Raw genomic sequence first — 25767 nt, 5'->3', positions numbered from 1 at the left:
GTCTAGAAAAATATAGCACTGTGCAAAAGTCCTAGGCAGACACACATAGCTAGGGTGCCTACGATTTTTGCATAGTACTTTATTTGTTAACGTGAAGCAGAGAGCGAGTTTGTAAATTTGGCAGGAGCGAATGATGTTGGGATTAATGAGGGTGGAGTCCCACGGGAGGGGTGTGGGACAGGAAGCAGAGAAGGAGTGCTAGGGGCAGAGATTGGTGTGGGTGCAGACACACCCAGCCCTGAGACACCAGGCAAACTCATTTAATTCCAAACAATTGATTTAATGATTATTACAGAACGTCTCTCTGGTACTTCCCACTTACTCCCCTCTTCCTTCCTCTTTTCACAACCATAATTCCCCTCTCCCAGCCCTTCCCACTCTCAGTCCACAATATCATAATTGTGTTATTAATCACTCACGTATGTCATGAAATCTGTCCTTTTTTTGTGGTAGCAGTACAGTGCAATGCATAAAGCTACTACAATACTGTGCAAAATCTTAGGCACCCTAGCTATATAAATGTGCCTAAGACTTTTTTGCATAGTACTGTATAAAGAAAACAAGATGTGTGAAAGTTTCTAACTGTGTACATACATCTACTGATGCTTCTGGACACATCTTCAGTGATGTTCCTGGAATCATTGGGTGTTCCAAGTCTTTCAACATCATACAACCGCCTCCAGGTGACCCAGCCGGGGCTGATCAGACCTCAGCTTGTATCCAGATGGCTAGCTACTTATGACTCCATGGCTCCCCTCTTTTGAGCCACAGCCATCCTGAAGCTGTCTCTGCCGCATCGGTGGTACTGCGGATGGCTCTCCTTTTCCTCTCTCCCTCGATGCCCAAATTGCTGAAGGCTCTAACTAAGGTATGAGCTGCGAATCCCCTACAACCAACCTCCACTAACAAGCAGAGCAGAAAGGAGGAGTACAGGAGCACACAGATTCAACAGTGGCACAGATAGAGTATATTTTGCATTAGAAAAACTATGAGGGGTGTAGATAGGGTAAATACATGCTGGCTAATTCACCTGAGGCTAGGTGAGACTAGAACTAGAGGTCATATGTTAAGGGTGAAAGATGAAATACTTAGAGGGAAAACTAAGGGAGAGTTTTTTCACTCAGAAGGCAGAAGGCACTAGCTGCCAGTGGAAGTGATGGATGTGGGTTTCATTGCAATATTTAAGAGAAGTTTGGATAAGTACATGGATGGGTGGGGATATGGAGGACTATGGTCTGGGTGCAGGTAGGTGAGCCTAGACAGAAAAACAGACCGACATGGACTAGATGGACCGAAGGGTTGTTTTTTTGTGTTCTATTATTATGACTCTATCAGGACTGGGAGGATGGAGGGGAGATGACCAATACGAAGAGGTGAGAGGGACGGGTGAGGACTAGGCTGCTTGGAGATTAATGGAAACAGATGAGGTAGGAGGAATATGGTCAGATGGAGTGGGGAGGGGTGTTGGGCTGAGCGGTGGAGTTTTGAAACAGATGCTGGTGGATGGTAAGTGGGAACAGATAAGGGAAATAAAACTGCGCAGTTTCCACCTGCTTTGCAGTTACAGCTGACAGAACAACTAAAGGCATAAGTGAACAACGCCCCTTTTTCTTTCATTTTGTTTCCGAGTTCCTTCAGGACAATGTGCATTGTGAAAAAAGCAGAGGAAAAAACTGCAGACCGTTACAAATTCAGCCAGGTCTGTCATGGGCACGAGCCTCCCCAGCAATAAGGACACCTTCAAAAGGCAATGCCTCAAAAAGACAGCACCCATCATTAAGGATCCTCATAACCCAGAACATGGCCTCTTCTTATTACCTCCGTTAGTGTCTCCAGGCTCCTATGCCTCCTTCAGGTAAAGGAGTCTAAAGACACACAATCGACATTTTAGGAACAGCTCCTTTCCCTGCACCATCAGGTTTCTGTTTGGACAATAAACCCAACCTCACTACCTCACTCTTTTTCTTTTTTGTATATGTATTTATTACTGTAATCTGCAGGTTTTTAATTATTATGTATTGCAATGTACAGCTGCCACAAAACAACAGATTTCACAACATATGCCGGTGATATTAAAGCTGATTCTGATACTGATCCAGCCACGGGGCAGGCAATTCAACTCGCTGGGTCAAAGACCACAGGAGTATGTGGAATGCTGACTTTCTAAAGCACCCCAATTTACATTTCAGAGACTTCAGTAAGGAGTAATGACAGACTCGGTGCAAAATCTGAAATGCATCCAACCTCACCGGTGTCCTGAGTAGTCAGGTTAAAATTATGGTCCCCTCTCCTCACCTCCAGTTACCACTCTGCTGTACTGTTGTTAAGGATCCCATTGGAAGTGAAGAAAGCAACACACAAAATATCATGATAATTAATTCATTTTTTTATTTTGATCTATATGTCATAGAATTTGTTGCTTTGCAGCAGCAGTACAATGCAAAGATATAAAAAACTATAAATTACAAATTAACTAAGTGCAAAACATAAACAGAAATAAGGAGGTAGTGTTTGTTGGTAATGGACTATTCAGAAATATGATGGTGGAGGAGAAGAAGCTGTTCCTAAAACATTGAGTGTGCACCTCTAGCCTCCTGCAATTCCTCCCAGATAACAACATTGAGGAGAAGGCATGTCCTTGGTGGTGAAGGCCCTTTGAGATTTGTATTATATTTTGGCTTGCTGTATATCTGCTGAGTATTTTTATAAGAAACAGAAGTGAAAATTACTTCAGGAAAGGTACAGCAAATCATATACTTTATTTACGGGTCTCGGCCTGAAACGTCGACTGTACCTCTTCCTAGAGATGCTGCCTGGCCTGCTGCGTTCACCAGCATCTTTTATGTGTGTTGCTTGAATTTCCAGCATCTGCAGAATTCCTGTTGTCTACTTTATTTAGCATTATTAAACCATAATCGCGCATAAATTTGGGCCAGTTGGATAATTTCCAATGCAGACGAAAAATAGATGGTTTTGATTCTGAATATCTGATCTGAAGTTACACTACTTCAGTAAATTAAAAGTTAACCCGAGTTGGCATTCAAAGTTAACCTAAAATTCTTCACTGCCATTTGGTAACATAGAACATAGAATAGTACAGCACAGTACAGGCCCTTCGGCCCACAATGTTGTGCCGACCCTCAAACCCTGCCTCCCATATAAGCCCCCACCTTAGATTCCTCCATATACCTGTCTAGTAGTCTCTTAACTTCACTGGTGTATCTGCCTCCACCACTGACTCAGGCAGTGCATTCCACGCACCAACCACTCTCTGAGTAAAAAATCTTCCTCTAATATCCTCCTTGAACTTCCCACCCCTTACCTTAAAGCCATGTCCTCTTGTATTGAGCAGTGGTGCTCTGGGGAAGAGGCGCTGGCTATCCACTCTATCTATTCCTCTTATTATCTTGCACACCTCTATCATGTCTCCTCTCATCCTCCTTCTCTCCAAAGAGTAAAGCCCTAGCTCCCTTAATCTCTGATCATAATACATACTTTCTAAACCAGGCAGCATCCTGGTAAATTCCCTCTGTACCCCTTCCAATGCTTCCACATCCTTCCTATAGTGAGGTGACCAGAACTGGACACAATACTCCAAGTGTGGCCTAACCAGAGTTTTATAGAGCTGCATCATTACATCGCGACTCTTAAACTCTATCCCTCGACTTATGAAAGCTAACACCCCATAAGCTTTCTTAACTACCCTATCCACCTGTGAGGCAACTTTCAGGGATCTGTGGACATGTACCCCAAGATCCCTCTGCTCCTCCACACTACCAAGTATCCTGCCATTTACTTTGTACTCTGCCTTGGAGTTTGTCCTTCCAAAGTGTACCACCTCACACTTCTCCGGGTTGAACTCCATCTGCCACTTCTCAGCCCACTTCTGCATCCTATCAATGTCTCTCTGCAATCTTTGACAATCCTCTACACTATCTACAACACCACCAACCTTTGTGTCGTCTGCAAACTTGCCAACCCACCCTTCTACCCCCACATCCAGGTCGTTAATAAGAATCACGAAAAGTAGAGGACCCAGAACAGATCCTTGTGGGACACCACTAGTCACGATCCTCCAATCTGAATGTACTCCCTCCACCACCACCCTCTGCCTTCTGCAGGCAAGCCAATTCTGAATCCACCTGGCCAAACTTCCCTGGATCCCATGCCTTCTAACTTTCTGAATAAGCCTACCGTGTGGAACCTTGTCAAATGCCTTACTAAAATCCATATAGATCACATCCACTGCACTACCCTCATCTATATGCCTGGTCACCTCCTCAAAGAACTCTATCAGGCTTGTTAGGCACGATCTGCCCTTCACAAAGCCATGCTGACTGTCCCTGATCAGACAATGATTCTCTAAATGCCTGTAGATCTTATCTCTAAGAATCTTTTCCAACAGCTTTCCCACCACAGACGTAAGGCTCACTGGTCTATAATTACCCGGACTATCCCTACTACCTTTTTTGAACAAGGGAACAACATTCGCCTCCCTCCAATCCTCCGGTACCATTCCCGTGGACAACAAGGACATAAAGATCCTAGCCAGAGGCTCAGCAATCTCTTCTCTCGCCTCGTGGAGCAGCCTGGGGAATATTCCGTCAGGCCCCGGGGACTTATCTGTCCTAATGTATTTTAACAACTCCAACACCTCCTCTCCCTTAATATCAGCATACTCTAGAACATCAACCTCACTCATATTGTCCTCACCATCATCAAGTTCCCTCTCATTGGTGAATACCGAAGAGAAGTATTCATTGAGGACCTCGCTCACTTCCACAGCCTCCAGGCACAACTTCCCACCTTTCTCTCTAATCGGGCTTACCTTCACTCCTGTCATCCTTTTCTTCTTCACATAATTGAAGAATGCCTTGGGGTTTTCCTTTACCCTACTCACAAGGCCTTCTCATGCCCCCTTCTTGCTCCTCTCAGCCCCTTCTTAAGCTCCTTTCTTGCTTCCCTATATTCATTAATAGACCCATCTGATCCTTGCTTCCTAAACCTCATGTATGCTGCCTTCTTCCACTTGACTAGATTTTCCACCTCACTTGCCACCCATGGTTCCTTCACCCTACCATTCTTTATCTTCCTCACCGGGACAAATTTATCCCTTACATCCCGCAAGGGATCTCTAAACATCGACCACATGTCCATAGTACATTTCCCTGCAAAAACATCATCCCAATTCACACCCGCAAGTTCTAGCCTTATAGCCTCATAATTTGCCTTTCCCCAATTAAAAATTTTCCCGTCCTCTCTGATTCTGTCCTTTTCCATGATAATTATAAAGGCCAGGGAGCGGTGGTCACTGTCCCCCAGATGCTCACCCACTGAGAGATCTGTGACCTGACCCGGTTCATTACCTAGTACTAGATCTAGTATGGCATTCCCCCTGGTCGGCCTGTCCACATACTGTGACAGGAATCCATCCTGGATACACTTAACAAATTCTGCCCCGTCTAAACCCTTGGAACCTTCACAATTTCTAAACCCTTGGAAACCTTCACAATTTCCATTAGATTAACAGTCAGAAAACACAGAAATTAATTTCACATCAGATAAAGTATAAATACTCACAAAAAAGTATAAATTTAAAACTTGCTTCAAATATAACTTTGATCCAGTGATCATAGAATGACATAAAAGACCATTTTGTTACATGATTCCTGAAGGCCTGCACCTGCTCATTGCAACTGATGGGCACTCTATCGGAAGAGCAATCCTCCCATCATCAAGGACATCTGTAAGTGTCACATGAAGGCTGCATCCATCCCTAAGGACTCTCACCATCTGTGACATGCCCTTCTGTTACTATCATCAGCAAGGAGGTACAGGAGCCTGAAGACCTAAACTCAGTCGTTTAGGAACAGCTTCTTCCCTTCCGCCATCAGATTTCTGACTGGTCCAAGAACCCGTGAACACTACCTTATTATTCCCTTTTTTCCCCATTATTTATTTATTTTATAACTTATAGTAATTTTTATGAGTTTGCACTGTACTAATGCTGCAAAACAACAAATTTCATGTCCTATAAATCAGTGATAATAAACCTGATTCTGATTCCAGACTAGGTAGGTCACAGTATCAATAACCAGAATTGTAGAGTTTAATACAGGTCATGATGATCCTGAATAATTCTGCTGCATTGGAGGACATTCCTTCAATTCAGAATGAATATAATGAATGGCAACTCTATAATAAGAAAGATGTGTTAAAGAAACTAAATGCCTAAATAAGCCTATGTGGTCATACAAAGTTACATCCCCCTACTATCAAGGACTCACTTTCAAGGATGCTTGATATTATTCTTGATATTTATTCCTTATTTATTTATTTGTTTGTTTGTTTATTTTTCTTCTTTTTGCATTTGCACAGTTTGTTACCTTTTGCATTCTGGTTGAACTCCCTAGTTGGGCAATCTTTCATTGATTCTGTTAAATTTATTATTCTATAGGTTTGTTGGATATGCCCACAAGAAAATGAATCACAAGAGTTTCTTTGGTGACATATATGTACCTTGACAATAAAATCTACTTTGAACTTTGGACGCATTGGTTTAGCTACAAAAGAGGCCTTCAATGACATGGAGTCACTATGAACAGGAACCAGACCATCAGAGTGAAATATCTCTGGAAATGGAATTTCAAGCCAAATGCTTCAAAACAAGTCTCAGTATCACATCTTAGGAATGCCAAGTGAAACCCAACCTTTTGCGGCAGCACTGTGCATAAATGACATAATTTTGAAATGAAACTGGAAAGTGCTGGAAATACTCATTGGAAGGTTTTCCTGATGGATATGCTAACCCTGCTTCTCATTTCCACAAATGCTACCTCACCTGTTGTGCATATCCAGCATTTTGTTTTATTTCAGATTTCCAGTGACTACAGTTTGCTGAACGAGACTGCATGTGAACTGTTCGTCATTCCGCGTAAAGCTAAAATCAGTAATAAGAGTACCAAAGGACCAAGGTCAAAATCAAAGAAAATTTATTATCAAAGTACATATACCACCCTGAGATTCATTTTCTTCAAGACATTTACAGGAAAATAAAGAAATACAATAGAATTTATGGAAAAAAAACTATAGATAAACAAAGGCTGAAAACAACCAATTTGCAAAAGAAGACAAATTATGCAAATAAAAACAATAATTCTGAAAACGTAAGTTGTAGAGTCCTTGAAAGTGAGTCAGTAGATTATGGAATCAATTCACTGTTGAGGTGAATCAAGCTATCCATGTCGGTTCAGGAGCCTGATGGTTGCTGGGTAATAACTGTTCCTGACGTGGTGGTGTGGGACCTAAGGCTCCTGTACCTCCTGCTTGATGTTAGTGTTAAGAAGAGAGCCTGGCCTGGCCTATGGGGGTTCTTGATGATGGATTCTCCATTTTTGTGGCAGTGCTCCTCATAAGTGTACTCTCTGTGGGGGGCAAACTTTGCCTGTGATGGACCAGGCTGTATGCATCACTTTCTGTAGGACAGAAGGTTTGATAACCTCAGTTTGTCATTCAACAGCGTATTGCTACTAAGTCCTTGCTCCTTGCATTCCTCAGGGGTGGTGGGAGCAGATGGGCACCACTGATCATTTTTCATTTGTCCACTTGGATACAGCTTCAACAACACCCTGGTATCTCTGCCTCATCCAGGAAGCAGCATTCTGCTTGATTGGTACCACATTTAAATCTGGCAGGCAGGCTGAAAGCCACTGAGGCTGTCTACAAGAAGGGTCAGAACTGTCTCTATTTCCTGAGGAGACTGAGGTCCTTTAACATCTGCCGGACGATGCTGAGGATGTTCTACGAGTCTGTGGTGGCCAGTGCTATCATGTTTACTGTTGTGTGCTGGGGCAGCAGGCTGAGGGTAGCAGACACCAACAGAATCAACAAACTCATTTGTAAGGCCAGTGATGTTGTGGGGATGGAACTGGACTCTCTCACGGTGGTGTCTGAAAAGAGGATGCTGTCTCCCATCCACTACATAATGTACTGGTTGGGCACAGGAGTACATTCCACCGAGATGCAACACAGAGCGTCATAGGAAGTCAATCCTGCCTGTGACCATCAAACTTTACAACTCCTCCCTTGGAGGCTCAGACACCCTGAGCCAATAGGCTGGTCCTGGACTTATTTCATAATTTCCCGGCATAATTTACATAGTACTATTTAACTATTTACGGTTTTATTACTATTTATTATTTCTGGTGCAACTATAACGAAAACCAATTTCCCTCGGGATCAATAAAGTATGACTACTACTACTACTACTAAATCATTCATTCTCTCCAAAACTGGCTAAGGTGGGTATTATCTGCAAAAAGGACTTATTCACCTAGACTACCCCAAAAGCAACCAGGAAGGACATGTTGAGTGGCTGCATTAGAGCAAATTTTATATCAAAGTAAACTTTATTTTATATAAATGGTCTTCAATAAAAATGATTTACAAGAATAAGTCATGCAATGCCTTTTCATTTTTCCATTCATGGTCAATGTGTTAAATAGTGTTTTATTACATTTATTAAAACCAATAGCACTGTTGCCACTCATGGGGTCCCCTGGGGTGGTACACTACCACAGTACAGGTCCACAATCCCTTATCCGAAATCCTTGGGGCCAGTCGCATTTCGGAATTCAGAATTTTTCGGATTTCAGACCACCCCCCCATACCAAAAAACACGTATGCTCAAGTCCCTTATTTAACCTGTCTCAATGCAGTGGGCTTTAAGACCCAGCGGCGCACCAAACCTACACACATCCTCCCGTATACTTTAAATACTTTATACTTTATTGTCACTAAACGATTAGTACTAGAACGTACAATCATCACAGCGATATTTGAATCTGCGCTTCACGCTCTCTGGATTACAAATATTAAGAAAAGTTAAAATTAGTAAATAATAAAAATTTAAATTATAAATCATAAATAGAAAATAGAAAAATGGGAAGTAAGGTAGTGCAAAAAAACAGAGAGGCAGGTCCGGATTATTTGGAGGGTACGGCCCAGATCTGGGGTCAGGATCCGTTCAGCAATCTTATCACAGTTGGAAAGAAGCTGCTCCCAAATCTGGCCGTATGAGTCTTCAAAGCTCCTGAGCCTTCTCCCGGAGGAAAGAGGAACGAAAAGTGTGTTGGCTGGGTGGGTCGTATCCTTAATTAAATCATCTCTAGATTACTTATAATACCTAATACAATGTAAATGCTATGTAAATAATTGTTATACTGTATTGTTTAGGGAATAATGTCAAGAAGAAATTTTATTTCCAACAAAAACATTCAATAAAACATAAAAATATACAGCTTCAAACAAAGCGAATCAAACACATGGTAAATGACTTATTGGAATAAATGTAGAACGTCACTGTCACTGTTACTATAAAACTTCAGTAACTTGTCTTTCTGTTTATTTAAATCATATACAGTGGCAGTTCTGACACTACTTCCTTCAGTAAGATGCCACACAGACACACCACGATCAAGCTTCTTCAATAATTCCACTTTCTGGCGTTATTGATAGAGAAGATTCCTTCTCTTTTTCTCATTGTTACCCATAGGGGTATCTGCAGCTCTTTTTGACATTTTCACAGTGAAATTAAATACAAAGTCAACAGTGAACACAAAATATCAGCGAACAGCAAATGCACGTGTCACCAGTACAAGCGCTGAGCTACAACTGACGTCTGGCGGCTCTGCTAGTGCTGCCACGTCACACCTGAGTGATGTCAGCTATTGGCAAAAAAAACTTCGGTTTTCGGAGCTTTTTGGATTTCAGGATTTCGGATAAAGGAATGTGTACCTGTAATAGAGGGACTTCCTCACCCAACCCGACCCTCCCTGTCCAGTAGCGGAAGAACTCTATACTGTGGTCCTTCCTCACTAAGCTGTTGCGATATTTGTACCAGGCTTCCTTGCATCCTGCAGCCGGGAATGTCTCAATCAAACACCTCTAAGCGCTGGCAGACCATCAATCTTTGGGGCATACCAAAGGGCGCCTTTCACCAAGCTGATGATCTGCTAGCAGCACCAGATGTCCGTGTCTATGCGTGTCCCTGGGAACAGCCAGTAGATCAGACTGTCATGCAGACGCTCTGAATGAACCGTAACACAGGCCTTTGCATCTTTCTTCTATCTGAGTGTAACTCTCAGTTCAGCTAGCAGCTTAATCTAGGGGAAGACAGCCCTCGGCCCAGCCAAACTTAAGAAATCTTGTTTGGATGGATGCTGTGCGATGTGTCCCCTGTTACAACTCAGTACCACGAAATAACAAACAGTACACAATATGCGATTAAACGATTGAGCTTTATAATTCTTAATTTGACTATATGGTTAGTAAAGAAACAAAAATAAGAAAAGGGCCCATTCACACGAAACAGCCTAATGCGCAATGTTGGAGCTCACGGCTGCATTCATTTGTTCCTCGTTGACCTCCTCCGAGCGTAGCCGACCCTCAGACCCTCACTCCATCCGGCGGTCTACCAATTCTCTCCATTCACATCTTCTCTCCTCATCTCTCCCCGGCGAAAGACCGCGAAGTCCCTGCTCCCAGACCCACAAGAAAGAATAACAGCCGGCTCATTGGCTAGCCTACATTCCAAAGCCCCCGTTATCTCTAGTCATAACCCAAACATTGCTGCTGTAGAGAAAACATTACCTTAGCAGTGAAACATTGCAGAGAGGCCATTACATTAGCAGTGAAACCTCACAGCGCATTACATAATTCACACACCATACATGGAAATGAATCACTGTTCCTTCATTACAGCCATGTTTTCATTCCCAAAATTTCCACACCAACAACCACAAGAAAGCTGCATCCATCATCAAGGACCCCACCATCCAGGCCGAGCTGTTGTGAAGGAGGTACAGGTGATTTATTCCCACATCACCAGGTTCAGGAACAGTTATTACTCTTCAACCATCAGGCTCCTGAACAATGTGGATAACTTCACTCACCTCAACTTATCTATGGACTCACTTTCAAGGACTCTACAATCCGGGAGGAGAAGATGGCGGTGCAACACAGCTCACAGCGGCCACTCTCATGGTGATGTCTGTTATTTGTCAAGTAAGGTGCCGTGCACAATCCTGATTTGATGGAGACAGACGTGAGAGCACGGAGGAACATCTGGAGAAACCTCTGAAATGCCTGCTTCGCTGCTGCTGCTACTATGTGCTCCGGAATCTCCAGAGGAGAAGGCCCCGAGTCCTCGGCTTTGCTTGTTGCTCGGCGGCCGGGACAGGGTCGAAGCGCTCGGCAGAGGATGGTGCTTGGAGAGGCTGTGTCGGAGGGGCTGGTCGGGGGCTCGAAGTTTTTGGACGGACTCAGAGTCCGCTGCGGTCGGGTGCTTCCAATGGTGCTGCATCGGCAAGTTGGCGGTGCTTGGAGGTTCATGGCAGGGAGAGTTCCTGCATGAGATGATGAGTCGATCGGAACTTTGAGAGTTTTTTTCTACTGTGCCCATGGTCTGCTCTTTATCAAATTACGGTATTGCTTTGCAGTTTTGTAACTACATGTTATAATTATGTGGTTTTGTCAGTTTTAGTCTTGGTTTGTCCTGTTTTTTTTGTGATATCATTCTGGAGGAACATTGTATCATTTTTTTAATGCATGCATTTCTAAATGACAATAAACGAGGACTGAGTGCCCTCATAAACTAATCTAATCTAAATCCATGTTCTAATCCATGTTATTTATTTATTTTTATTATTAGTAAGTTAATATATTATATAACTATATAAGAATATTACTTGTTTACAGTATTTATTATTATTCACACTCACAGCCATGGGTACTTCATTAAGCAGCAACTTATTAAGATGTTTAAAAATCCATCAATGCTCAAAATCGACAGTATTTGGTGATGGACGACAGAGAAGAGGAGCTTTTGACTCAGTAAGTATGCCCCAATTCTTTACGAGGTAATTTACTTAGTTAACCACCCTTTGGCTACAAGTTATAACCATCTACTGTGTGAGGAAGCTTTACCTCGTGTCATTCCCTTTCCTTTTCCAACCCACCAAATCTATTTCCTCTGATTCTTGCCACTTCCATCAATGGGAACAGATTTTCTTCATTCACATTTTCTAGAAAATGTCAACACTTCTATCAAATCACTCCTTCACTGTAAAGAGGATAAATGCAGATCCTCTAGTTTGTCCCAGTAACTGAAATGCCATGCCTCCGAGTGAATTCTGCTAAATTGTTCAGAATAAGGCTGTGTGTTTAGCCCCCCGCTTTACTCACTTTATAATTGTGCGGATAAATACAGTTCTATTGCCTTATTTCTGTTTGCTGACAACATCACTGTTGTTGGCCATATCAAAGGGGGGGGGGGAGAAACGAGTTGGCATATTGAAGGGAGACTGAAAAACAGTCTGAGTTGTATCACAACAGCAACCTGTCACGCAGTGTCTGCAAAACTACTGAGGTGATTATCAACTATAGGATGAAGAATGGAAACACCAATGCCAATGAATGGAAATGCTTACAAAAAGCATTGGACAAAGCCTCAGTACTCACACCACCTGGTTCAGGAACAGTTATTACCCCTCATCCATCAGGCTCTTAAAACAAAGGGGATAACTTCACTTAACTTAATTTGCCCCATTACTGAAATGTTCTCACAATCTATGGACTCACCTTCAATGACTCTTCATCTCATATTCTCAATATTTATTGCTTATTTATTTATTATTATTATTATATATTTGTTGTATTTGCACAATTTGTTGTCTTTTGCAAACTGATTGAACGCCCAAGTTGGTGTGGGCTTTCCTTGATTCTATTATGGTTATTACGCTATTGCTAGTACCTCCAGTTGAACTGCCTTTTTGTGTGTTTCCCCCTAGTCGTCATTCTGTGGTTTTGTATTGCCATGCGCTCTTGTTTGTTTTCATGCCCCATGTGCTCCTGTCTCCACTCCTGCTCTACTCCGTCCCTCACCTGTCTCCCATTAATACCTGTATTGCTGCCACCTGTGTCTCATTGTGCTCCACCTATCATCTGCCTCTCTGTTTATTTCTCAGTGTGTTTTCACCTGTATTTTCCCAGATTGTGCCAGTGAGTTTTCCTGAGCCCTTCCAGCATTTCTATCTAAACTCTGTTGTTCTGAGTATCGACCCTGCCTGTTTACTGACCCTGATTTCAGCTGTTTATCTTGATTGTTCTGGTTTTTGCCTCTCCCTCTTTCCTGATTCTGATTTTTGGATTTCTCTGGATTTTTTGATCGCTGTTTGAACTTTGACGCTGACTTTGTTGTCCCTCTGGATTTGTTACTCAATAAATATCACAATGTGCACAGTACATGGTCTGCGATTGGGTCCCTACTCCAGCGCCCTGACACCCTATTATGGATATATTGAATATGGCTGCAAAAAAATGAATCTCAGGGTTGAATATGGTGACATATATGTACTTTGATAATAAATTTAATTTGAATCTTGAAGTCAAAGGTCCATGAGCTGGTCCTCATTAGGAGATTAGAGGTGGAGAACGTCAGTAGCTTTAAATTCCTCAGTGTTATCATCTCAGAGGTTCTGTCCTGAGACCAGCATCTAAGTGGCATCATAAAGATAGCACCAAAAACTTCTATAATTTTTATAATGCACAGTGGAAAGTATTCTAACTGGTTGCATTGTAGCCTGGTATGGAAACACCAGAGCCCAGAAATGGAAAAATCTGCAAAAGGTAGTGGACGCAGCCCAGTCATTTACAGCTCAAGCCTTCCCATTTAATGAGCACATCTACATGGAGCGCTGCCATAATCAAGCAGTATCTCTCATCGAAGGCCACCACCATCCAGGCCATGCTCTCTTCTAGGCACTGCCATCGATCGCAAGGTTCAGAAATCATAGCTCCCACACCACCAGGTATAGGAAAAGTTATTATCCGACAACCATCAGCTCCTGAACTGATGTGGATAACTTCATTCATCACTACTTTGATCAGATTCTATGACTTGCACCCTCACTTTCAAGGACTCCTTACAATTCATGCCTCAGTATTATTTTTATCTGTGCAGTCTTTCTTGTTTTACACATTGGTCTTTATCAGTCTTTGTTCATGTATCATTTTTTTGTAAAATCCTATTGTGTTTCTTTGTTCCCTGTAAATGCCTGCAAGAAAATGAATCTCAAGGTAGCATAATGGTAACATAGTCTACATGTATTTTGAACTTTTAAGGTAATATACTGAAGTCAGAGAACTGTGGCAAACTGGGCAAAAATAAAACACCGTAAGCACACTGGGCTGGGGTCACCTGTCTTGTAAAGATGCTGCTTAGAAAAAGGCAATGGCAAACCACTTCTGTAGAAAATTTGCCGAGAACAATCATGGTCATGGAAAGACCATGGTCATCCATGTCATACGACACAACCCTTAATGACGATGATGATGATGAAGAAAAGAGAAATAATGTATGAGATCATGAAAAGGCAACATAACTTCATTGGACATGTGATTAGGAAAGAGGAGTTAGAATGCACGATAATTATGGGAAAAATTGAAGGGAAGAAAGCAAGAGGAAGACAAAGACAAATGATGATGGAGACAGCAGCCAGAGAACTGGAAATGAATTAATCCACTTGACCCAAAACAGGAGTGTGTGGACCATGGCAATCAAAGCTCAAACTGGGCATGGCACCTGATGATGATGATGATGATGATGAAGAGTCGACGGTAACGTGCCAAATTTCTTTAACCGCCTGAAGGAGTAGAGTTGACAGGCGTGCGCCTTGTATGAATAAATTGAACCAGAATCATGAACATATAAAGTGTATACACAATAACCCATATGATAACTGGCAGAGGTCAGTTTTATGCTTGTATTAAATCTAATATTTAATAGAATGGTTAAAGTTTCATACAACTTCATGTATATTTAAAACCTAGTCTGCGTTACAGATAGACTGATAGGATAACACTCTGCATTCTCCAGAATAAAAGTGAATGTATATTTTTATAGCAGTTATTTAAATCAAGAAATCAGGGCTCAGACAGGCATCAGTGACATTACTCTCAGTATAAATGACGTCAATACGAGAAGGCTAGAAAGTCACAAATGCCCTTGTTTCATGAGGGTAGAACTATAATAATTAGCTTTTGTTTTTGGCAAAATGGCATAACTCTTCCAGGTATTTATGGAATCAGATAATGAATGCTGTAAGTCACCTACTGGGAAGAAGGTACAGGGGCCTCAAGACTTGCACCACCAGGTTCAAGAACAGTTATTACCCCTCAACCATCAGGCACTTGAACCAAAGGGGATAACTTCACACAACTTCATTTCCTCTATCATTGAAATGCTTCCACAACCTATGGACCCTTCATCTCATGTTCTCAATATTTATGCTTACTTATTTATATTATTGTTTCTTCTTTTTGCATTTGCACAGTTTGTTGTCTTCCGCACTCTGGTTGAACGGCCTAGTTGGATGATCTTTCACTGATTCTTTTATAGTTACTATTATATAGACTTGTTGAGTATGCTGTCAAGAAAATGAATCCCAGTGTCGTATACGGTGATATATATGTACTTTGATAATAACATTTACTTTTAATTTTGAACTTAGAATACCTCCTTTCTTCTGTATCTTTTTAAATTATGGATGCTCATGAAAATGTCATAAGACCCATAGAAATTTAGAGCATTTTCTTTAAAAACAAGCATTAAAGTTTCAAAGGTTCAAAGGTTCATTTATTATCAAAGTACGTTTACATACAACTCCGAAATTCCTCAATTCTCTGGGTAGCCACAAAACCAAGAAAGAAAAGAAAAGCAGCACAATCATCAGCCCAAACACGAGGAATTCTGCAGATGCTGGAAATTCAAGCAACACACATCAAAGTTGCTGGTGAACGCAGCAGGCCAGGCAGCATCTCTAGGAAGAGGTACAGTCGACGTTTCGGGCCGAGACCCTTCGTCAGGACTAATTGAAGGAAGAGTGAGTAAGAGATTTGAAAGTAGGAGGGGGAGGGGGAGATCCAAAATGATAGGAGAAGACAGGAGGGGGAGGGATGGAGCCAAGAGCTGGACAGGTGATTGGCAAAAGGGATATGAGAGGATCATGGGACAGGAGGTCTGGGAAGAAGGAAAAGCTGGGGGGGGGGGAACCCAGAGGATGGACAAGGGGTATAGTCAGAGGGACAGAGGGAGAAAAAGGAGAGAGAGAGAGAAAGAATGTGTGTATAAAAATAAATAACAGATGGGGTACGAGGGGGAAGTGGGGCATTAGCGGAAGTTTGAGAAGTCAATGTTCATGCTTCCTTCAGTTAGTCCTGACGAAGGGTCTCGGCCCGAAACGTCAACTGTACCTCTTCCTAGAGATGCTGCCTGGCCTGCTGCGTTCACCAGCAACTTTGATGTGTGTTGCTTGAATTTCCAGTGCCTGCAGAATTCCTGTTGTTTATGCTTATTTGGCTTTTCTTGTATTTCAGTTTGTCTTCCTGTGCACATCGATTGTTAGTCTGTCTTTGTGAGTAGTTTTTCATTGAGTCTATTGTATCTTTTTTGTTCTACTGTGAATGCCTGCAAGAAATTGAATCTCAGAGCAGCATATGGTATATGTACGTTGATGATAAATTACTCTTGAACTTTGAGAATGTGAAATTAAGCAGTGGAGAGCTTGGTCAAAGGAATATGGGAGAGGCGGCAGTGTTTAAGGAGCGATACCAGAGTGTGTTCTGCATTGCTAAAGATTCTGCTGCCAAAATTGAGATGAAGGGAGATTACATTTACAAAATGAAATATTATAGCTACATGTTCCAGATTTTTTTTATTAAGTGCATTCGTGAACAATAGCCAGATCAGAAATGCTGATTAATTCAACTAGTTCCCAAAGAGAACTCCGTTAGGCCAATCAGATGGTTCACTGCTGCTCAGCGATAGAACACAAAAAAATCATATGTACAATTAAGAAACATTAAAAAATAGTAGAAATACTGGAGTCATGATGATCATGATGAAGTCTGCTGGAGAGAGATGTTTATACACATGTTGTCCTCCATAATTCAAAGAGATTGAAGGATAAGGTTGCAGGGTGACAAAACGTGGCAGGAGCAATTGGAACTAAAAAACTAATCCCTACTGGGAGAAAACAGCACCTGTTCTTTCCGCATCGTTCTCCAGCAGTTTCAGGACTAAGGCCTATTTTGTAAAATCTGTATGCTAGTAACAGCAATTATTATTATCTTTTTATATTTTATTTACAGATAAACATGGTAACAGGCCCTTCTGGCCCAATAGGCCCGGCCTCCCAATTATAATGATGTGATTACTTAACATACTAACCCTAAGCAACACACGGAAAATGCTGGGGAAACTCAGCAGGCCAGGCAATATCTATGGAAATGAGTAAACAGTCGACGTTTCGGGGTGAGATCCTTCTTCAGGACGGGAGAGGGCGGGGAAAGACAACAGAAGCCTACTAATCTGTACGTCTTTGGAATGTGGGAGGAAACCAGAGCACCCAGAGGAAATCCACATGGCCACAGGGAGAACGTACAAACTCCTTACAGACAGTGGTGGGGTTGAACCTAGGTCTCTGGTGCTGTAATATCTACGTCATCCATTGTGAACACAAGTGCAGGAAGAAGTTTTGTCTGATCTCAACGCAGGTACTTCACCATCATTTTGCCTTTGTATTCTGGGTCTCCTGTGGGTGGTGTGAATGATCTGCACAGACATACTTAATGAAATAGCTAGAATTTGAAAGTTATCAATAGAATCAGTGGGATGTAAATTGTACAGCCTCCAAAAATAGGCACAGGAATTACCAAATGGTCATATCATCCTTCTCTCTAAGAACGGATGCACAGCCACACAGTAAGTGAAATTTTCCTGTGCACATAGTCTTAGTTGCTGCACAGCTGGAGTTTTCTTTGATATAATGTTCTGTGCAGTTTTCAGGCCATGTAAAAATTTCCTGCTCAAAGCAAAGGTTGTTCCGCACAGCTGTAAAAAAAAAGTAGAGGGAAAGTTGGATCAAATCCACCCTTTTCAATCCAATTCAGACAGTGTGCCAAATTTATACGGCCACCATTAGGGGCGTCTTCAAGAGGAGAAGGTGCATGAGCCCGAAGACTCACACTCAACAATTTGGAAACATCTTTTATCCCTCTACCGTTGGATTTTTGAATGGTCCATGAACCCAAGAAAACTATCTCATTATTTCTTTTTGGCCCTATTTACCAATTTTGTAATTTATGGGCCAATGAGGATAACTTCACTCAAATTCACTTGCCCCATTATTGAAATGTTCCAACAATCAATGGACTCATTTCAACGACTCTTCATCTCATGCTCTGGATATATGTTGCTTATTTATTTATTATTATTATTTATTATTTTTGTACTTACACAGTTTGTTGACTTCTGCACTCAGAATGAACACCCTAATTGGGTGGTCTTTCATTGATTAATTCTGATATGATCATTATTCTATAGGTTTATTGAGTATGCCCACAAGAAAATTAATCTCAGTGTTGTATATATCTACTTTGATAATAAAATTTACTTTGAAGTTTGAACACTGATTGGTAGCTATATGGCTTTGCTCTCTTTTACTTAATTAGTGCCTGTTATACCATTAGCATTTAGGGCAGCAATGAAGGTCCTCCATCTCTCTCTGTCTATTTGTCGTACACAGATATAGAAGGCTTTTTCATTGCTGTTTCTGTAACAATTTTTTCGACCAGTCAGGGTTGTTAGCCCCGAGCCGAACCCCCCCCACCACCACATCTGGAGAACCAGTGGACCATTCTTTTTCTGGCCTCTACCCTTTGACCTATTTGGCATGGGTGAGCCTACCAACAGCCAAATCACAAGGCCCTGATTCCAGCCAGAATATCCCTCTGGGTCACTGAGGCATGCAAGCCTCCAAACCACAACAATGTTGTGGTCCTCTTTGAGGTTTGCCCTCTGCACTGCCGCAAAATTTCACGACATGTAAGCCTGTGATAATAAGCCTGATTCTGATTCCTATAATGATTTCAAATTGCAGTAAGTGATAACTCCATTTTTACTGCTTATTGTCTCTGCAAGTTCCATGTTTCCATGGAACTAGCAATGGTTACAGCCAGCCCTCATTATTTTCATCTCTGTAGTTCTTACAGATATGTTGTGCCAGCTGCAAGTGGTGGAATTTAATATGAAGCTCACTGTGTCGTGTCTAAGTATTCACGTTTGAATGCAAATCACTAGATCCTCTGTAACTCTAACCATTTGGGGTGGAACTGTCGTGTAGCAGTTACCGTAAATCTGTTACAGTGCCCACATCCTATGTTCAATTACATTGCATCGTCAACTCTCCACAGTTTCTTGTGGTTACATGCAGAGCAGTTGTCATGCCAAGCTTTGATGGCAACTATAGGATGCTTTCCCTGATGCAGCAATGAAACTTGGTAAGGGTCCACTGGAAACACCAAATTTCTACTTCTGTGCTAAGCATAACAATACAGTTACAAAGAAGGCACAACAGTGGCTATATTTCATTCAGAATTTGAGGAGAATTGGTATGTCACCAAGGGCTTTGCAAATTTCTACAGATGTATAGTAGAGAGCATTCTAACTGGTTGCATCAGGGTCTGGTACAGAGGGGCCACTGCAGAGGATCGGAAAAAGCTGCAGTAAACTGTAAACTCATTCAGCTCTGTCGTGGGCACAAATCTCTCCAGCATCCAAGATATCTTCAAGGAGCAATTCCTCTAAAAGATGGCATCCATCATAAAGAATCTTCCTTATTCAGGACGTGCCCTCTTCTCATTGCTACCATTAAGAAGGTGGTACAGGAGTCTGATGACACTCATTCATGGCTTCAGGTACAGCTTCTTCCCCTCTGTCATCCGATTTCTGAAAGGACAATGAGCACATGAACAGTTCCTCATATTTCCCCCTCTCTTTTTGCATGACTTATTTAAATTTATTTTTTATATGTTCTTCTTATTATAATTTACACTTATTATTATGTGTTGCAATGTAATGCCTCTGCAAAACAACACATTTCATGAAATAAGCTGGTGATATTAAACCCGATTCTGATTCTAATTCTAATCATTATATGACTCTATGATTCTGACAAACATTAGCTCATTTAGAACGCCACTGTTAGATTTTTAACTGAAACCACTACTATCCTGGATCCTCTGCATTGGCTTCCTGTATCTTTTAGAATTGATTTTAAAGTCTGTTTCTTGTTTTTAAAGCTCTCAGTGATCCGGGTCCAGAGTACATCACAGAATCTTGTTTGCTTTATAACGCTGCTCGATCTCTCAGGTCTTCTTCTGCCGGTCTCTTAAATTTAAACATTCTCCCTCAAAAGATAGTTGGCAGGTCAGCTTTTTTGAACTAAGCTCCTAAATTGTGGAATTCAATACCTAAAACTTTAAGGGATGCAGACTCAGTTGAGACTTTTAAAGATCTGCTCAAAATCTATGTATTGATTTTAACTAACATCTTTTTGGTATACATCATATCTTATGTATTTATATTTATTGGTTTTTTTATTATTGTGTTTATATTGGTCTTCACTTTTCAGTGTTTTCTTTCTTGTTGCCAATTGGCGGTGGGCGATCTATAAGTTTTTTTGTGTGTTAGAGAGGGTGTTGGGGGTCTTGATGCTGTTCTTTTCTGCAAAGGAGGAGGTGGGGGAGGGAGGGGTGGGGCTTTTGGGGTTTGTGAGTTATGTTTCTTTTTCTTTTTGTGCTGGGGGAGTTGATGTTTTTTCTTTCAACAATATCCATGGTTTTTCTGTATTTCATGGCTAGCTGGAGAAGACGAATATCAGAGTTGTATTGTACATGCATACTTTGACAATAAAATTAACTGTTGAAAAATGAGCCTTTATTTTGTTTTTTTTTTAATATATGCTGCATCGGATCCAGAGTAACAATTATTTTGTTCTCCTTTACACTTGTATACAGGAAATTAAACAATCCTAAATCTTGAAACTACACTTATTTCACAATGGATACAGGTAAAACAGGGAGGACACAGGCTCTTTCCAAAGAGAAAAGCAACAGAATAGAGATAATATGCCGAAGTGAACTATTGCTTATGTTTTTATTATTATTTCTTCTTTATATAGCATGAATGGCAGCAATGCTTCACTGCCAGATATGCTCCATACCTTCTATGCCCACTTTGAAAGGGAGAATATAACTACAGCTGTGAAGATCCCTGCTGCATCTGGTGACCCTGTGATCTCTGTTTTGAAGGCTGATGTTAGGCTGTCTTTCAGGAGGGTGAACTTGGTAAGGCTCGGAAAACTTGTGCCAACCAACTGCAAGGACTAATCAACCATGTTCAACCTCTCACTACCATGGTTGGAAGTTTCCACCTGCTTCACAAAGGGAACAAGTATACCCGTGTCTAAGAACAGTAGTGCGAATTGCCTTAGTGACTATCGCCCAGTAGCTCTCAAATCTACCATGATAAAATGCTTTGAGAGGTTGGTCACAGCCAGAATGAACTCCTGCCTCACAAGGACCTGGACCCACTGCAATTTGCCTATCAGCACAATAGGTCTATAGCAGATGCAATCTCAATGGCTCTTCACACGGTCTTCAATCACCTGGACAATACAAACATCTATGTCAGGATGGTGTTCGTTGACCATAGCTCAGCGTTTAACACCATCATTCTTACATTCCTGGTCAATAAGCTACAGATCCTGAGCCTCTGTACCTCCTTCTGCAACTGGATCTCTAACTTCCTAAGCAAAAGAAAACAATCCATCCAGATTGATTATCCTCCTCGCTGACAATCAACACTGGTGCACCTCAAGGATGTGTGTTTAGCCCACTGCTCTACTCTCTCTATACCATGACTGTGTGGCTAGGTATAGCTCACATGCCTTGCACTCAATATCAGTTAAATGAAAGGAATGATTGTGGACTTCAGGAAGAGTAAGACAAGAGAACACAAATCAATCCTCATTGAGGGATCAGAAGTGGAAAGAGTGAGCAATTTCCTGGGTGTGAAGATCTCGGAGGATCTAACTTGGTCCCAGCACATCGATGCAGCTATCGAGAAGGCAAGACAGTGGCTATATTTCATTAGGAACTGGGCAGATTTGGTTTGTCACCTGAAACACTCATAAACTTCTATAGGTATACCGAGGACAGCATTCTGACAGGCTGCATCACTGTCTCAGGTATGGGGGTGGGGGGGTTACTGCATATGACCGAAGGAAGCTACAGAAAGTTGTAAAATTCATCAGCTCCATCTTGGGTACTAACCTCCAAAGTATCCAAGACATCTTCAAGGAGGGTGGTTAGGGGAGCAGAGAAGGTTATTGGGGTCTCCCTACCTTCTGTCCAAGACCTCTTTCAGAGTCGATGCCTCCAGAAGACCCGGTACATCATTAAAGACCCCTCACACCCTCTCCATGAACTGTTTGTTCTTCTGCCATCAGGCAAACTTTACAGGAGCATCAAAACTAAAACCACAAGGCTACTAAACAGCTTCCTCCCACAGGCAGTCAGACTGCTAAATAGCTGCTCACTTGACTCTGCTTTGGACACTTTTAACTTGCACTGGACACTTATAACTTGATTTTAACTGACATGTGGCTGTTGTGTTTTACTATTTATTGTTATATTTATTATTTAGTGTTGCGTTTGTTACGTTATGATCGCACTGCTCCTGAGAATCACCGTCTCATTCTGTCCTGCAGAGCTGATGCATGGTTAGAATGACAATAAAGTTTTTTGAATCTTGAATCTTGAATCTTAACCTATAGATTTGTTGAGTATGCACACAAGAAAAAGAATCTCAGAGTTATATATGTAGACTCATATGTACTTCAATAATAAATTTACTTTGAACTGTTTTCAAGGATATAGTTTTTTTTGTATTTATTTATTATTTATTTGCAATAATAACATTTAACATTTTACCCCCTCATTTCAAACCATCACAGGAAGATATTTATGTAAACTATTTATTATTCGCTATTAACAGCCACAGTGCCTTAGTTTGAAATAATGAAGATCCCCTTAGGTAAGAAACTGTTTAGATAGTCAACAATTCATGAGTTAATGGTATTTTTTTATTATTCCAAGTCTTCACAGCTCATTAGTATTTGGCTTTGTGATATGCAAACACATGCTGATGAGCATTTACTTAGCTGTTTACAAAAGCAGGACTGCTGGAGCTGTTTGATTAGCTTCTTCAAAGCAAACCACCATTACTGAGAAAGCTCTCCTGTACTCCAACACACTTTCACAGAAAACAGGGATCAAAGGCTTTTATTGGCTATAAATAAGGTCATCCTAACTTCAATCTACCATCTGCCCTGTTGCTCTTTCCATTCTTCTCAAACATTCAGAAAATAATTTACAATTTAGAACAACGTAGGCAAGGGGGCACAGCAGAGTCAGAGAGTAGAACAGCAGAGAAACAGGCCCTTCAGACCATCTAGGCTGTGCTGGCCTGGTCTTCTCCATGGATTGTCACCTTGTTGTGGTGGAGAGGCTTCTGAGTTCCTTAGATCCCAAGAACACATACCACTGTGCCTAGTTCCATCTCCTGCACCCAGACTATAGCCCTCCACAATCAAGAGAAAATCTGTAGATACTGGAAATCCAAGCAATGCACCCAAAATGCTGGAGGAATTCAGCAGGCCATGCAGCATTTATGGAAAAGAGTACGGTTAACGTTTCAGGCCGAGACCCTTCATCAGGACTGGACAAAAAAAGATGAGGAGTCAGAGTAAGAAGGTGGGGGGAGGGGAGGGGAGGGAGAAACACAAGGTGATTGGTGAAATCGGGAGGGGGAGGGGAGAAATAAAGAGCTGGGAAGTCAATTGGTGAAAGAGATACAGGGCTGGAGAAGGGGGAGTCTGATAGGAGAGGACAGAAGGCCATGGAAGAAAGAAAAGGGGGAGGAATGCCAGAGGTAGATGATAGGCAGGTAAGGAGATCAGGTGAGAGAGGGAAATGGGAATGGGGGATGGTGAAGTGGAATTACTGGATGTTCGAGAAATTGATGTTCATGCCAGAAGGTTGGAAGCTACCCAAATGGAATATAAGGTGTTGCTCCTCAAACCTGAGTGTGGCCACATTGTGACAGTAAAAGAGGCCGTGTACTGACATGTCGGAATGGGAATGGGAAGTGTTGCTATAACACTCCATACCACTCTCATCTGTGCAGACTAGATAACGACGGCAGGTTTGATATTGCAATGATTTGGTATTTCAGTTACAGATCTGAGCATTTTTTAAAATCTCAGATTTAATTAATTACTTGTTTGAATTTCTCAGCGGCCTTGTTGGGGTTTGAACCTATCCCTAGTTCAGTGGGTTTTTTTGTATTTACGCAGTTTGTTGTCTTTTGCACATTGGTTGTTCATCTGTCCTGTTGGTGCAGTCATTCATCGACCCTGGATTGTGGGTCAGCAATTTAAATTCCTCAGTGTTATCATTTTGAAGGACTTAAGTGCAATTACAAAGAACATACAACAGCACCTCTAATTCCTTAGACATTTACAAAGATTCAGCATGACATTTCAAACTTTGACAAATTTCTATAGATGTGTGGCGGAGAGTATACTGATTGGCTGCATTACAGACTGGTATGGAAACACCAATGCCCCGGAACACAAAAATCTTACAAAAAGTAGTGGATACAGCCCAGTCCATCGCGGGTAAAACCCTCCCCACCATTGAGCACATCTACACGAAGCATTGTCACAGGAAGTGAGTACCCATCAACAGGAACCCCAGCACCCAGGTCATGCTTTCTTCTCGCTGCTGCCATCAGGGAAGAGGTACCGGAGCCTCAGGACTCATATCACCAGGTTCAGGAACAGTTATTACCCCTCAACTGTCAGGCTCTTGAACCAAAGGACATAACTTCACTTGCCCCGTCACTGAACATTTCCCACAACCTATGGACTCACTTTCAAGGACTCTTCATCTCATGTTCTCAATATTTATTGCTTATTTATTTATTATTATTATTATTATTTCTTTCTTTCTCTTTGTATCTGCAGTTTGTTGACTTTTGCACATTGGTTAAATGCCCAAGTTGGTGTGGTCTTTCATTAATTCTACTATGGTTGTTATCCTATTATGGATTTATTGAGTATGCCCACAAAAAATGAATCTCAGGGTTGTATATGCTGACATATATATACCTTGATAATAAATTTACTTTCTATTTTGAACTTTGACCCTGTCCTGCAAAGCTGTTTCATTTCAATTTACAAAAATATATTTCTTGTAATTTCAAACCACTGCAGTACTATTGTACAATCACATTACAAACAAAAAGCAGAGAAATCATGACTAACACAGATTAAATTATCACATTCGCATCCTCACCAAGGATGGCATTTATCTCCTGTGGTGCCAAATGGTCTCGAAATACCTCTGTGTTACCCTTGCATGCCACAGGTTCTCTGTCCACACCTACTCAAGGGTGGTAGGGTGGAGATATTGTATGTCTCTACCAAGGGTGCTCTTTCCCTTCACTAGCCTGCATGTCACCCATGGGCAAGATGTAGCTCCTGCACAGGCCCTCCCTGATCAGGGTCACATGAAGCCGCAGGAGCAGCTGGTGTGTATCACAAGTCCTGGTTATGTGACCACTGACGCCAGGCAGACAATCTCTGAAGACTATTGATAATGGCTGGGGTGACCTGTCTTGTAAAGACATTATCCAGAGGAAGGCAATGGTAAAATACTTCTGTAGAAAAATCTGCCAAGATCAGTCATGGTCATGGAAAGACCATTACTGCCCATGTCATACAACACAGCACATAACGAAGA

The sequence above is a fragment of the Mobula birostris genome, chromosome 19 (genome assembly GCF_030028105.1).
Source record: "Mobula birostris isolate sMobBir1 chromosome 19, sMobBir1.hap1, whole genome shotgun sequence".
Taxonomy (NCBI): Eukaryota; Metazoa; Chordata; class Chondrichthyes; order Myliobatiformes; family Myliobatidae; genus Mobula; species Mobula birostris.
This window is presented reverse-complemented; position numbering follows the sequence as displayed.